The sequence below is a fragment of the Rana temporaria genome, chromosome 1 (genome assembly GCF_905171775.1).
Source record: "Rana temporaria chromosome 1, aRanTem1.1, whole genome shotgun sequence".
In the NCBI taxonomy this organism is placed as follows: Eukaryota; Metazoa; Chordata; class Amphibia; order Anura; family Ranidae; genus Rana; species Rana temporaria.
In genome coordinates this window covers 16,817,861-16,832,222 of record NC_053489.1, presented here as the reverse complement: position 1 = coordinate 16,832,222, position 14,362 = coordinate 16,817,861, and positions in this window count along the sequence as shown.

Sequence of the window (14,362 nt, the reverse complement as noted above, 5' to 3'; positions counted from 1 at the left end):
GATCGTCACTCATCGACACCCTTCTCGTTCAGTGCTCGTACAAAATCTCGGACATCTACCTACCTCTCCTCCTGAAAACTACTGCTCCCATAGCGTCGTCATCTGCTGCTAACTGGTCTAAGGACTTCCCAGATAACGAGCTTGTGAACAAACTCCTCCATGGTCTCAACACTGTCCACAAACTGATCCCCAACGAGATCTGGAGAGAGACTCAACTCAAAATTGTCCACCGGGCTCATATCCCTTTTATATATGCCAATCGGGCCCACACCACCCCAGTTTGCCCCTGTGCCACCACCCCAAGCCATCTTTAACCCATCGCTTCTGGTCTTGTTTTTACATATCCACATTCTGGGATCAAGTCATTTTGTATGTTTTTGAAGTAACTTTGCTACAACTACCCAAGGACCCTTTACTGCTCATTTTTGGCCATTGGGACCCCCGACTGCTACCCTGGTCGCTACTACCAGCCCCCTCCGGCAAAGACTGGATTATGATCTGCCTCCTACTCGCCAGAAGATCCATCCTGCAGAACTGGATATCCAATTTCAGTCCAACTACCTCCCAAATCAAAAAGGAACTGCTGAAATGACTTTCTAAGGAAAAGCTCAATACGGACCTTACCCATGAGCGGTCGAAAGCACGCTTTTATCACAAATGGAAACCTTTCATGACCTCAGCGCTCACTCCCACGGATATGGTAAATTTCGAGAAGTTGTCCTTTTTATACCACAGCTCTCTCCCCATTCCTCCGCTTACACCCACTCTCTCAACTTGATGGAACCACAAGGTGGGGTCTTGCAATTCTATCAAGTTTGTAGGGGGACACTCCTCCCTCGACTCCCTTCCCCCCCATCTTCTACATGAGCGTCCTTTATCTCGGTGCTAATGTCTCCCCCCCTTTTTATTTAATTTTTCTTTAAAATGTTTATCTTGTTTCAATATTGCCCCCCCCCCCCCTCGGGAGCACTAGGGTCTCTCATATGCCTCGGATCCATCCAGTTTACCTTTCTAATGTTCTATTTAAATTTGTCAAATGCATTGTTTTTGCTTGCTTCTGAGTTAAACATTTCCCAAATATGGTCCCCCCCCCCCTTAGGGGACACGGGGTCATTTTCCCTAGTTTACAAGACTCATCTTAGCTGCTGTTTTGTTGTTCGTGTATATTTGCAGTATTTTTTTCTTCTGTACAATTTTTTTTTTGAAAAAAAAAATGTACAAATGTTTACTTTTATACTCTGTATGCAACTTCTTTCAATAAATATATATATATAACAAAAATAATAGAATATAATAAAATGAAAGAATATAACTGTCTTCTAATATTTGAATTTCACATTTAGAATATAATTAAATGATATAGAAAGAATATAGATGTCTTCCAAAAATCAAAATTTGAATAGATTAAAATAGAATGCAGTAGAACAAAATAGAAAGAATATAGCATCATCCCAAATTGGAATTTTGAATATAATAGAATACAATATAAAGAATATAGCCTTCTTCTTAGAATTTTGAATAAATAACTGCCATCCAGAATGTTTTATTTCAAATAAAATAGCATAAAAAATAAATCATATATCAGTTCTTCAAAATTAAAATTAAAACTTAGAAATTGTCATTTTAAATTCAAAACATAATAGAATAGAATAGAAATAATATATCCATTTTCAGAAATTTGTATTTCAATTATAAAATAATAAAACATTCACATTTTGAAATAGGAATTTTGAATAGAAAATAACAGAATTTAATAAAATAGAAAGAATATAACCATCTTCCAAAATTTGAATTTCAAATTTAAAAAAAATATTGAACACAATCAAATAGAAATAATATAGCTTTTGTTAAAAATGTGAACTTTGAATTTCAAAGTTTGAATTTTGAATTTCAAAGTTTGAATTTTGAATTTAAAAGTTTGAATTAGCCTTCTTCCAAAATTCTAATTTCAAATAGAATAGAATACAATATAAAAATATAGAGGTGACTTTTACAATTTGAATTTAGAAATTCAAATTTCTAATTTTGAATATAATAGAAAGGAATAACATTGAAAGAATAAAAAAATAAAATAAAAAATAGAAAAAATACATCTGTCTTCCAAAATTCTAATTTAAATTTCAAAAATGTAATTTAAAAAAAAGAAGAATATAATAGAATAAAATATAAAGAATTCAGCTGTCTTCTGAAATTTGTATTTAAAATTTTGAATAGAATAGAACATAATAAAATACAAAGCATATAGCCCTCTTCTGAAATGTTGTTATGAACAGAAAATAATATAATTTATGTTTCAATAATGTTTATTAGTTTTCTTCACAGACAAAAAGTAATACATATCAACGTAACTTCTTTCTATAAGTAATGATTTGACAATCTGTTTACCTTCACAACGTGCCATTGCCTACGAGGGTTGTGACCCTCCAAATCATATATAAATCCGCATCATACAAATGGCAAATTAGACGTTAGTAAACAACACTCCAGATATGTGAAAAGGAGGTAGTAAAGCAGAAAAAGAGGAATTCAGTCGCGTTGGAGAACGATAGGAAAGGAAACAGTGGGATGAGAAAGAAGAGGGGGGAAGGGGGAGAGTTGAGGCTCCGCGCACCGTAAAATAATCCACAAGATAAACCTAAGAACCACTCGACCCAGGATCACCAGTTAAGTAGCAGATCCATGGATCCCAGACCTTATGGAACTGTTTCATCTTGTCCTGCGTGATTGCCGTTAGCCGCTCATTTAACATAAGCCAGGACAATTTGTATTTAAGTTGATCAAATGGGAAGGCCGCGGACTTCCAGTTTCTCGCTATGGTTATTTTCGCTGAGGTGAATATGAATGCCACCAATAATATAATTTAATAAAATAAAAAGTATATAGCATTCTTATTAAATTCAAAGTTTGAAATTTGAATTTCATATTTTGAATACAATGGAATAGAAAGTATATAGCCACCTTCTAAAATCCTTAATTTCAAACACAACATAATAGAACAAAAATCTATAGCCAAATTCCAAAGTTTGAATTTCAAAATATGTATTTTACATTTTGAATAGAATAGAATACAATGGAAAGAATATAGCTGTCATTCAAAATCCAATTTGAAATATCAACATTATAATTTTGAAAAAATTGACTTAAATAGAAAGAATAAATCTGTATTCTAAAAATCAAAAGGTGAATAGATTAAATGATAGAATAAAATAAAATAGAAAGAATATAGCCATTTTTCAAAATTTGTATTTCAAATGTATATCATATACAGTATATATATATATGTCGGAACATTTGGGGTTAAAAGAATACATATAAGATCGCACATTTTATATGTTTCATAGTGTTCCATATTCATAATATGGTTAGCAGAAGAGATGCCATGTTGTGTCTTAAACCTGTGGATAAGGCTGTGTTACCAGAAGGACTTCATGTCTTACATTGTTATTTTGTATCTTTATCCCAGACCATAAAACAGAAGGTTTGACATCTGTAGATAAGGGTCTGAGGAACACAAGCTGTGCAGGATGGCCTTTGTACTATGAGAACAAAATAGCTTACTCACAATACTGGCGAGATTATATATATATATATATATATATATATATATATATATATATATATATATATATATATATATATATATATATATATATATACACTGTCAGAACCATTGACGTATCTCGGCATAGAGCCTACATATACCGTCAGAATATTTATTCTGAACTATAAAATATTATTGTATTATGAAAATATGTATATCTGTGCTTTGGGAGAAATACAATTTTCCTACAATACAAGATATCTAAAATTCTTTTATCCGTGCTATTTTGAGGACAAGCAATACGAATGAATATTTAAAATATATATATATATATATATATATTTATTAACTAAAGGTACAGTGCAAAATCTAAGATCAGGTACAATTCGTATTACAACAAATAATTGATATGCTTCTATAATCAGAAATAAGCGATGGTATTTACATTCTATGACAAGGCATATTTCTAGCTCTTAGTGACATAACCTTGACATTGAATTATCTCTTCTCAATAACAAACAGATCTCTTGCTACTGCTTCTTAAAACACAAAGACAAGATGTCCTGTGGACACTTCTTGGTAATTTGGCCAAGAATGTCTTTTTATCACACAAGGCTATCGCTACTGCATTACCTGTTTAAACATATCCCAACATTAGGCCATTCACTAGGACTCACAATGATATTGTGATCGATATATGTAACAAGTATCTATATACAGTACGTCTAGGCATTACTTATTTAATTGCCTCTGAATAATCTTATGTTGCAGTTAAAGATATTTCAGATCCAATTAACACTTGCTAAGATAATAGAGTGGCCACAGTTGGTATCTGTTTAAACTACCTATTGCATAGAGGATGTAAGATCAAAATTATACATTACCAGTAATTAAAGATCTTTCTGTTTGAGAAGGGAAAGTCCTGATGAAGGACCCTCTTCATTCCCCTACATCTTTGCGGTCACTCTCTGCCTTTCCAACTTCCTTCAGAGATCAGAGATCAGAGCAGCTGGAGTCATCTCCCATCAAGCTTCTTCCCATCAGACTCCCTTCCTGTCTGGTGTAATCACTTTTTATCTCTCTCAAAGAACTGGGTGTGTCACACCACTATCACATGACTGGCGAGGTCACATGATGCTATGTTTTGATGTGACTATATTGAACCAATGCCGATATTAACCTGTAGGGGGAAGTAGCGTATAAGGAATTATTCCTAATGATGAGGTCAAGCAGAGTTAATCATGACTTATGACCTCTCTAACTTTATCTGGTGTAGCACCATCATAAATTGTCCTATATGTCACATAATTGTCAGACATCTTGGCGTTCTTAGTGAAATGTGTATGTTTACATATCATTAGCTCATACATCTGTTTAATTCTTAGACCAGTGAAAACCTTTGAAGTTATTCTCTACAGGAGAACATTTTGCTTCCCAGATCTAGATCCTCAATGCCCATTGATCTCACATTTGTGTGTCTATGTGCTTAACGAGATGAACTACATTATACTGCCATAACTACATTGTTATGGCATTATAAAGACACAATACTATTTAAGATACAGTATATTATTCCACCAGGATTTGTGAATAAGCCCCCCTTATCTCTCATAATACAGAGACCACACTGTGTTAGTGTCATGCTGTGCCAGGCTTTTCATTCTCTTATCTTATAAGTGTCAAACCCCAGGGGATATGACTAGGGAGATAGCACAGGCATGCTCTTTACAACCTAAAAACAGTGTCTATTCATGCCTGAGAACCTATGTTTAAACTCTAACAGGGACAAATGGCTGTGCTTCAGTTCATCATATCCATGTATATGGAACACTTATGAAACATATATTATGTGCGATCTTTATATGTATTCTTTTAACCCCAAATGTTCCGACAACACACACATATATATATATATATATATATATATATATATATATATATATATATATATATATGTGTTTATATATCGATCTCTTAATTGTTTCTTTATAATACCTTCACAAAATATCTATGTACTAATTATATATCCATATACATATACCCGTTCATCACATAGACAAAACTAGGCTCCCAAGTATAAGATTCTATAATGGCTTAACAGTATTAGAATTTGCTAAGGTAACATTTCCGGTATCAGTTTCAAAGGAACCTCCCAGACCATTTGCGTGACCATAAAACCTTATCTTAATCATAAATTTAGGAGTTGCCGAGATGTCTGGGTTGAATGTCGTTTTGTTGACACTGTTTAGCAAGTAATGGTGTCATTCCTAGAAGGGGGTCCAAGGGGACCGTATATCATTCCTGACCAGGAATGACCCTAAAATTAGGAATTATTCATTAGGCACCACTGCCCCCTACAGGTTAATATCGGCATGGTTCAATATAGTCACTCATCAAAACATATTATCATGTGACATCGGCAGTCATGTCATAGTGAAATACACACCCATTTCTTTGAGTGATTACTCAGGACAGAGAGGGATTTCTGATGGGAAGAAGCTTGATGGGAGAGAGATGGCTGATCTCTGGAGGGCTGATGGCTGGAGCCTGATATGATCTCTGAAGGAAGCTGGAAGGCAGAGAGTGACCGCAAACATGTAGGGGTGCTCACAAGAGTCTTTCATTGGGACTTTCCCTTCTCAAGCAGAACTCTTACATACTGGTAATGTATAATCTTGATTATTTACCTTTTTGGTAATTTGGAGATTTTCACATACACACACAACTAAAATCATGTAAATATACTTGGCAAATATAATTTGGGAGTTGGTTATGTCTAACTGCAGTATGAGATAATTGTATTCCAAATATTAAAGACATATGCATTACGTTTGTCTTTGAAATGCTAAGTGCCAATGATGGTAAATCGGTTTTAGAGTGAGGGCGTATTTGAAGATATATCCTCGCCAAATTTAACAAAAGCTTGTGTACAATATAACATTTGTTATAAACACGTTTTTAAGAAGCAGTAGCAAGAGATCTGTATGTTATTGAGAAGAGATAATACAAGGTTAACTACTTGCCGACCGCCCACCGCCGTTATACGTCCTCACTTTAGAGATGAATATCTCGGTAACGGCAGCAGCTGCTGCCACAATCGAGATATTCATCTCTTCTGTGGGCGGCCGTGTTAACGATAATGGCGGTCTCCGCGGCGAATTCGCCGCGAGATTGCCGTTATCGGTGGCGGGAGAGGGCCCCCCCCCCTCCCGCCGCTGTCCCGCGCCCTCCGCCGCTTACCGGAGCCGTCGGTAGCGGCGGAGGAGATCGCGACCATCCGGCAGCTGAGCGGGGACGAGACTGAAGGAAAAATCTCCTTCGCCCGTCCCCATAGCTCCGCTGGGTGGAAGTGACGTCAAAACGTCAGTCCCGCCCAGCGTCTTAAAGAAACATTTTTTTTTTGTCATTTGAAAAAATGACATTTCCAATTTTTTTTTTTTTTTTTGCATTTAAGCCCAAATATGAGATCTGAGGTCTTTTTGACCCCAGATCTCATATTTAAGAGGACCTGTCATGCTTTTTTCTATTACAAGGGATGTTTACATTCCTTGTAATAGGAATAAAAGTGATAATTTTTTTTTTTTTTCAGTGTTAAAAATTCTAAAATAAATAAAAATAAATGCGAAAAGCAAAAAAAAAAATTTTAAAGCGCCCCGTCCCGACGAGCTCGCGTAGAAGCGAACGTATACGCGAGTAGCGCCGACATATGAAAACGGTATTCAAACCACACAAGTGAGGTATCGCCGCGATCGTTAGAGTGAGAGCATTAATTTTAGCCTTAGGCCTACTCTGTAACTCAAAAAATGCAACCTGTAGAATTTTTTAAACGTCGCCTATCAAGATTTTTAAGGGTAAAAGTTTGACGCCATGCCACGAGCGGGCGCAATTTTTAAGCGTGACATGTTGGGTACCATTTTACTCGGTGTAACATTATCTTTCACAATATATAAAAAAATTGGGCCAAATTTATTGTTGTCTTATTTTTTCATTTAAAAAAGTGAATTTTTTCCAAAAAAAGTGCGCTTGTAAGACCGCTGCGCAAATACGGTGTGACAAAAAGTATTGCAATGACTTCCATTTTATTCTCTAGGGTGTTAGAAAAAAAAATATATAATGTTTGGGGGTTTTAAGTAATTTTCTAGCAAAAAAAAATGGTTTTGTCTCGTAAACACCGACTCTGAAAAACAGGCCCGGGGCTAAAGTGGTTAAGGTTATGTCACTAAAAGCTAAAAGGTTTTAAATACGCCAAGATGATTTAAATATGAGAGCTATGAATTTACTTTGTCATATGATGTAAATATTATCTAAACATTCAACCATCGCTTATTTCTGATTATAGAAGCATATCATTTATTTGTTTTAACATGAATTGTACCTGATTTTAATTTTGCACTCTTTAGTTAATAAATATATATATTTTAAATATTCATTTGTATTGCTTGTCCTCAAAATAGCACGGATAAAATAATTTTAGATATCTTGTATTGTAGGAAAATTGTATTTCTCCCAAAGCACAGATTTACATATTTTCATAAATACAATAATATTTTTATAGTTCAGAATACATATTCTGACGGTATATGTAGGCTCTATGCCGAGATACGTCAATGGTTCTGACATATATATATATATATGTTTGGAAATTTAAATTTTGAAATATGAATTTTGAATAGAAACAAGTAGAATACTATAGAAATTTTTTTTTCATCTGAAAATTAGTATTTCAGATTTAGAATATAATAGAATAAATTAGAAACAATATAGCTTTAATCCAAAATATGAATTTTGAATTTCAAGATTTGAATTTGAAGAAGGAAATAACCGTCTTCTTATATTTATGTTTTGAAATAGAAAAAAAAAATAGAAAAAATCCATAACTAACTTTCAAATTTCGAATTTTGAAGTAACATTTTTGAATAGAAAAGAATAAAGTAGAAAGAATGTAGCTGGTTTCCAAAATTAGTATTTCAAATAGAATAAAAAAAAAAGAAAAAATATATCTGTCTTTTAACATTCATATTTTACATTTCAGAATTCAAATTTTGAATACCAAATAATGGAATATAATAAAATAGAAATCCATCATTCAAAATGTAATCTTAAAATTTTGAATGTAATAAAACAAAGTTAAGTAGAAAGAATAAAGCTGTCTTGAGTAATTAAGATTTTGAAATTTGAATTTTGAAAGAATGCAGCCATCTTTCAAAATTTTGAATAGAAAATAATAGAATAGAATACAATAAAATACAAAGACTATAGCAACCTTCTGAAATTAAAATGTTGAAATTTGAGTTTCAAATTTTGAATACAATAGAATAAAAACTATACAGTAATCTTCTAAAATTCATAATTTCAAACAAAATAGAATAGAATAGAAAAAAATAAAGCCAACTTCCAAAATTCAAATTTAAATTTCTAATTTTGCATTAAAATAGAGTAAAATAGAATAAAATAGAAAGAACATAACTGCCATCCAGAGTTTTTAATTTTTAATAAAATAGACTAAAAAAGAAAGCATATATCCGTCCTTCAAAATTAAAATTAAATGTTAGAAATTTTTATTTTTAATTCAAAACATAATAGATTAGAACGAATATAGACATCTTCCAAAATTCAGATTTCAAATAGAATAGAATAAAATAGGAAACATATAAAGCTGACTTCCAAAATGTAATTTTGAAAATATAATTTAGAATTGTAATATAGTAGAATAGAATAAAAAAAAGAAAGAATATATCTGTTTTCCAAAATTTTAATTTCACATAGAATAGAATAGAAAAAAAACATATAGACAACTTTTGAAAATTGAATTTTGAAATTTAAATTTCAAGTTAGAATAGAATGGAATAAAACAGAAAGAACATAGCTGTCGTCTGAAATTCAAATGTTGCAATTTTAATCATGAAAATAATAGAATACAATAGAAAGGCTTTAACATCTTTTAAAGTTTAAAATTTAGTTTTAGAATAAAATATAATGAATATAACCAAAATCATTTTTTTCCATTTTATTCTATTCTATTTCATTTGATATTTAACTTTTAAAAGATATAGGTTGAGGAGTCTCAGGGATTCCCCATAAACCCGGAGTCTCCAATGAAAAAATATGGGCAGGGAGGACTATACCGGTACTCTATGTAAAGGTTCAGAAACCTAAGTAACTCATTTAAAGTAAATTTAAGAAAATGTTTATTCACATATAGAACCTATATCATAAATACGAGGACGATGGTACACCCCCTACTATATTGTATGCTTTTTAAAAAAAATAAAAGGTTTAATCATATTCTAACTTTTAAAAGATGGTTAAATTATTCTATTTTATTCTAAATTTAAATTTTAAACTTTGAAAGACGTTAGAGCATTTCTATTGCATTTTATTCTATTCAAGATTCAACATTCAACATTTAAATTCCAGGCGACAGGTAAATTATTTTCTTTTTTATTCCATTCTATTCTAAAGTTGGAATTTGAATTTCAAAATACAATTTTCTAAAGTTGTCTATATGTTTTTTTCTTTTCTATTCTATGTGAAATTAGATTTGTGGAAACAGCTATATTCTTTCTCTTTTATACTATTCTATTATATTAAAATTTTAAATTATATTTTCAAAATTATATTTTCGAAGCCAGCTATATATCATTTCTATTTTATTATATTCTATTTGAATTCTGCATTTAAGAAGATGTCTATATTATTTCTATTCTATTCTATTATGTTTTGAATTTAAAATTATTATTTTTTTTGTCTATTTTATTCAAAATTCGAAAATTTGGAATTTTAAATTAAACATTTTGGATGGCAGTTATGTTCTTTCTATTTCATTATTTTTTACTCTTTATCTTTTTTCTATTCTATTCTATTTTGTTTGAAAAGATGGATTTTAGAAGATTACTGAATAGTTTTTATTCTATTGTATTCAAAATTTGAAACTCAAATTTCAACATTTAGATGTAAGAAGGTTGCTATATTCTTTCTATTTAACTTATTTTTTTATTATATTTACATTTCAAAAGATGGCTTTATATTTTATTATATTCCATTCTTTTGTATTCAAAGTTCTAATTCTGAAATTTAAAATGATATTTGAAATACTAATTTTGAAAACCGGCTACATTCTTTCTACTTTATTCTTTTCTATTCACAATTTTAACTTTAAATTTAACTTAACTAATTCAAATTTTGAAAGTTAGTTAGGTTTTTTTTTCTATTTTATTTTATTCTATTTAAAATATGAATTTAAGATGATGGTTATTTTTTCCTCTATTCTATTTAATTCAAATTTTGAAATTCAAAATAAAAATTCTGGATGAAAGCTATATTCTATTTCTAAGTTTGAAATTCTTATTTTCGGAAGATGGCTACATTATTTCTATATTATTCTATTTGTTGATATTCAAAATTCATATTTCAAAATTAAAATTTCCAAACATATATATATATATATTTATATTTTATATTATTGTATTTGAAATACAAATTTTGGACAATGGCTATATTCTTTCTATTTTATTTTATTCTATTGTTTTCAAATTTCAAATTTGGGAAGGCAGCTATATTCTTTCTATTTTATTCAACTCCATTCTGTTTTAATCTATTAAACTTTTGATTTTTAGTCAATTTTATTCAAAATTTTTATATTGATATTTCAAATTGTATTTTGAAATTCTATATTTTTTTCTATTCTTTCTATGTTATTCTATACTCTTCTATTCAAAATGTAAAATACAAATTTTGAAATTCAAATTTTGGAATGTGGCTATAGATTGTATTATTTTCTATTGTATTTGAAATCATGGATTTTAGAAGGTGGTTTTCTATTCTATTGCATTTAACATTTGAAATGCATAGTTAAAAACTTTGAATTTCATAAGAATGCTATATTCTTTTTATTTTATTAAATGATATTCTTTTCTATTTTGGTAGTTTGTGTTCAACATTAGCATTTCAGAAGAGGGCTATATGCTTTCTTTTTTCATTCTGTTCTTTTTTTTTCAAAATTTTAAATTCAAATTTCAGAAGACAGCTACATTTCTATTTTATTCTATTATTGGAGTTCCACATTCTGGCTGCAAAACTGTGTTGGAGGGTCACATGTCAGGGCCTGGCGAGCCGTATTCAGCCCGTGGGCCTTGTGTTTGATATCTGTGCTGTAGAGGGATGAATGATAATAGAAGGAAGACTGAAGCTGTTTCTGGTACTGCTGGTACTGGATTCCACTTGTAATGGCTGGTGATCTGGAATCTTTCTTTTCTATCACTCTCCAATCAGTGTGTGAGGGCAAAGTGGGGGCAAGCTGCTATCTTCAGGTGTTGGTTATATTGTGTGATGCTTCGATTGGTCACAGCATTTTATTTGTGATCAGCACTGTCCAATGGACAATGCAGTGACAGTACTTTGCTTGTGCATGCTGGGGGGCGTGTAAGAGCAAGAAAACAAATGAAGCTCTAAAATATCATCCAATCCTGTGACATCCACCTTCCATCCACTTATGTACAATAGGCAGACAGAAGGCAGTCAATGTCCCCAAAAAATCATAATTCTAATGATAATGTCATTCATAATGATGATGATGGTAACAATATGACTGAATTTGTTTAACCACTTCCCGCCCAGTCCATAGAAGATTTACGTCCGGGAAGTGGTTCTGAAATCCTGACTGGACGTCCATGGATGTCCTGCAGGATTTCATGCCGCGTGCGCGCCCATCAGTGATGCGGGGTGTCAGTCTGACACCCTGCATCTCCGATCTCGGTAAAGAGCCTCCAGCGGAGGCTCTTTACCGCGTGTTCAGCCGTGTCCAATCACGGCTGATCACAATGTAAACAGGAAGAGCCGTTGATGGCTCTTCCTCACTTGCGTCTGACAGACGCGAGTAGAGGAGAGCCGATTGGCGGCTCTCCTGACAGGGGGGTTCGCGCTGATTGTTTATCAGCGCAACCCCCCCGGATCGCCACACTGGACCACAAGGGAAGCCCACACTGGACCACCAGGGAAGGGCAAAAAAAAAGTAAGTGAAAAAAAAAAAGAGCAGTAAAAAATAAAAAAAATGCCAATCAGTGCCCACAAATGGGCACTGACTGGCAACATGGAAAAAATCAGTGCTGCCCCACAGTGTATATCAGTGCCACCCACAGTGTCCATCAGTGCCACCCCACAGTGTCCATCAGTGCCACCCCACAGTGCCCATCCATGCCCAGTGCCCACCTATTAGTGCCCATCTGAGCCACCCATAAGTACCCATGAGTGCCCATCTGTGCCGCCCATGAGTGCCCATCTGTGCCGCCTATGAGTGCCCATCAGTGCCGCCCATGAGTGCCCATCAGTGCCTCCCATGAGTGCCCATCAGTGCCGCCCATGAGTGCCCACCAGTGCCGCCTATGAGTGCCCATCAGTGCCGCCTATGTGTCCCCATCAATGCCGCATACCAGCGCTGCCAATCAGTGCCACCTCATCTGTGCCCATCAGTACTACCTCATCGATGTCCGTCAGTGCCATCTCATCGTTGCCCATCAGTGCTTCCATATCAGTGCCCGTAATTGAAAGATAAAACTTACTTACTTACTAATTTACAAAAAAAAATGTTTTTTTAGTTGTTATGCCAAAAAAATCGCAGAGGTGATCAAATACCACCAAAATAAAGCTCTATTTGTGGGGAAAAAAGGACGCCAATTTTGTTTGAGTATAGTGTAGCATGACCGCGCAATTGCCATTCAAAGTGCGACAGCGCTGAAAGCTGAAAATTGGCTTGGGCGGGAAGGTGCGTAAGTGCCTGGTATGGAAGTGGTTAATCTGATCTACAGCATTATACATTGAATCAATGTGTTACATTTACAACATTCCTTTCCCCAGCATTGTCCCTCTTGTGTTCAGTTCAGGTTTTAAAATTATAATGTAGAGTTTTGGAGAAAACATACACAATAATATTCCAGCACTGGAGGTCAGTATGGCGAATATCTCCACAGCCACCATGTATTTCCCTCTGGTGCTCAGATAGGCCGGGATCATGGCAATCCAGACACTGCAGAACACCAGCAAGGTGATGTACTTGGCCTCATTAAAACTGTCCGGTAATGTCCTCACCATGAAAGCCAGAAGAAAACTCACAGCTGCCAGAAACCCCATATAACCCAACATAGAGTAGAAGCCGATAACTGACCCTTCATTACACTGAATGATGATCTTCCCAGGATAGGAGTCCATGTCATACTCCTGAAATGGTGGAGAGATGGACAACCAGAGAATGCAATTCATAACCTGAATGGATGAGCAGAATAACATGACTGTATTGGGAAGTTTGACTCCCACCCATTTTCTACAAGAGCTTCCAGGTCTGGTGGCTTTAAAAGCAATGAAGACCATGATGGTTTTGGCGAGGATAGAAGATGCTGAGATGGTGAAGGGAATTCCAAAAGTGACTTGTTGCAGCATACAGGTAATATCCACAGGACGGCCAAGGAACAGGAATACAGAAAGGAAGCTCAGCATGAGGGAGAGGAGCAGAATGAAGCTGAGGTTCCGGTTATTGGCTCTGACTATGGGAGTGCTCCGAAACCAAACAAATAGTCCAAGTATAAGGAGAGATGTTGTAGCAAATATGACTGAAGTTATAGAAAAAAATAAAACTAGAATGTCCTCCTCGTATGATAAATACTCATTGACATTGTCAATACAAACAGTTTTAGCTTTGTTAGGCCATTCATTTTCAGGACACTTCTTGCAGAGTTCACTGTCTGTAGAGTAAAAAGAAGTGAAATAACATTAGGCACGGTATACCGAGAATGGAACTATTTTACAGTTTTGGCCTCTTCCGTGTAATCA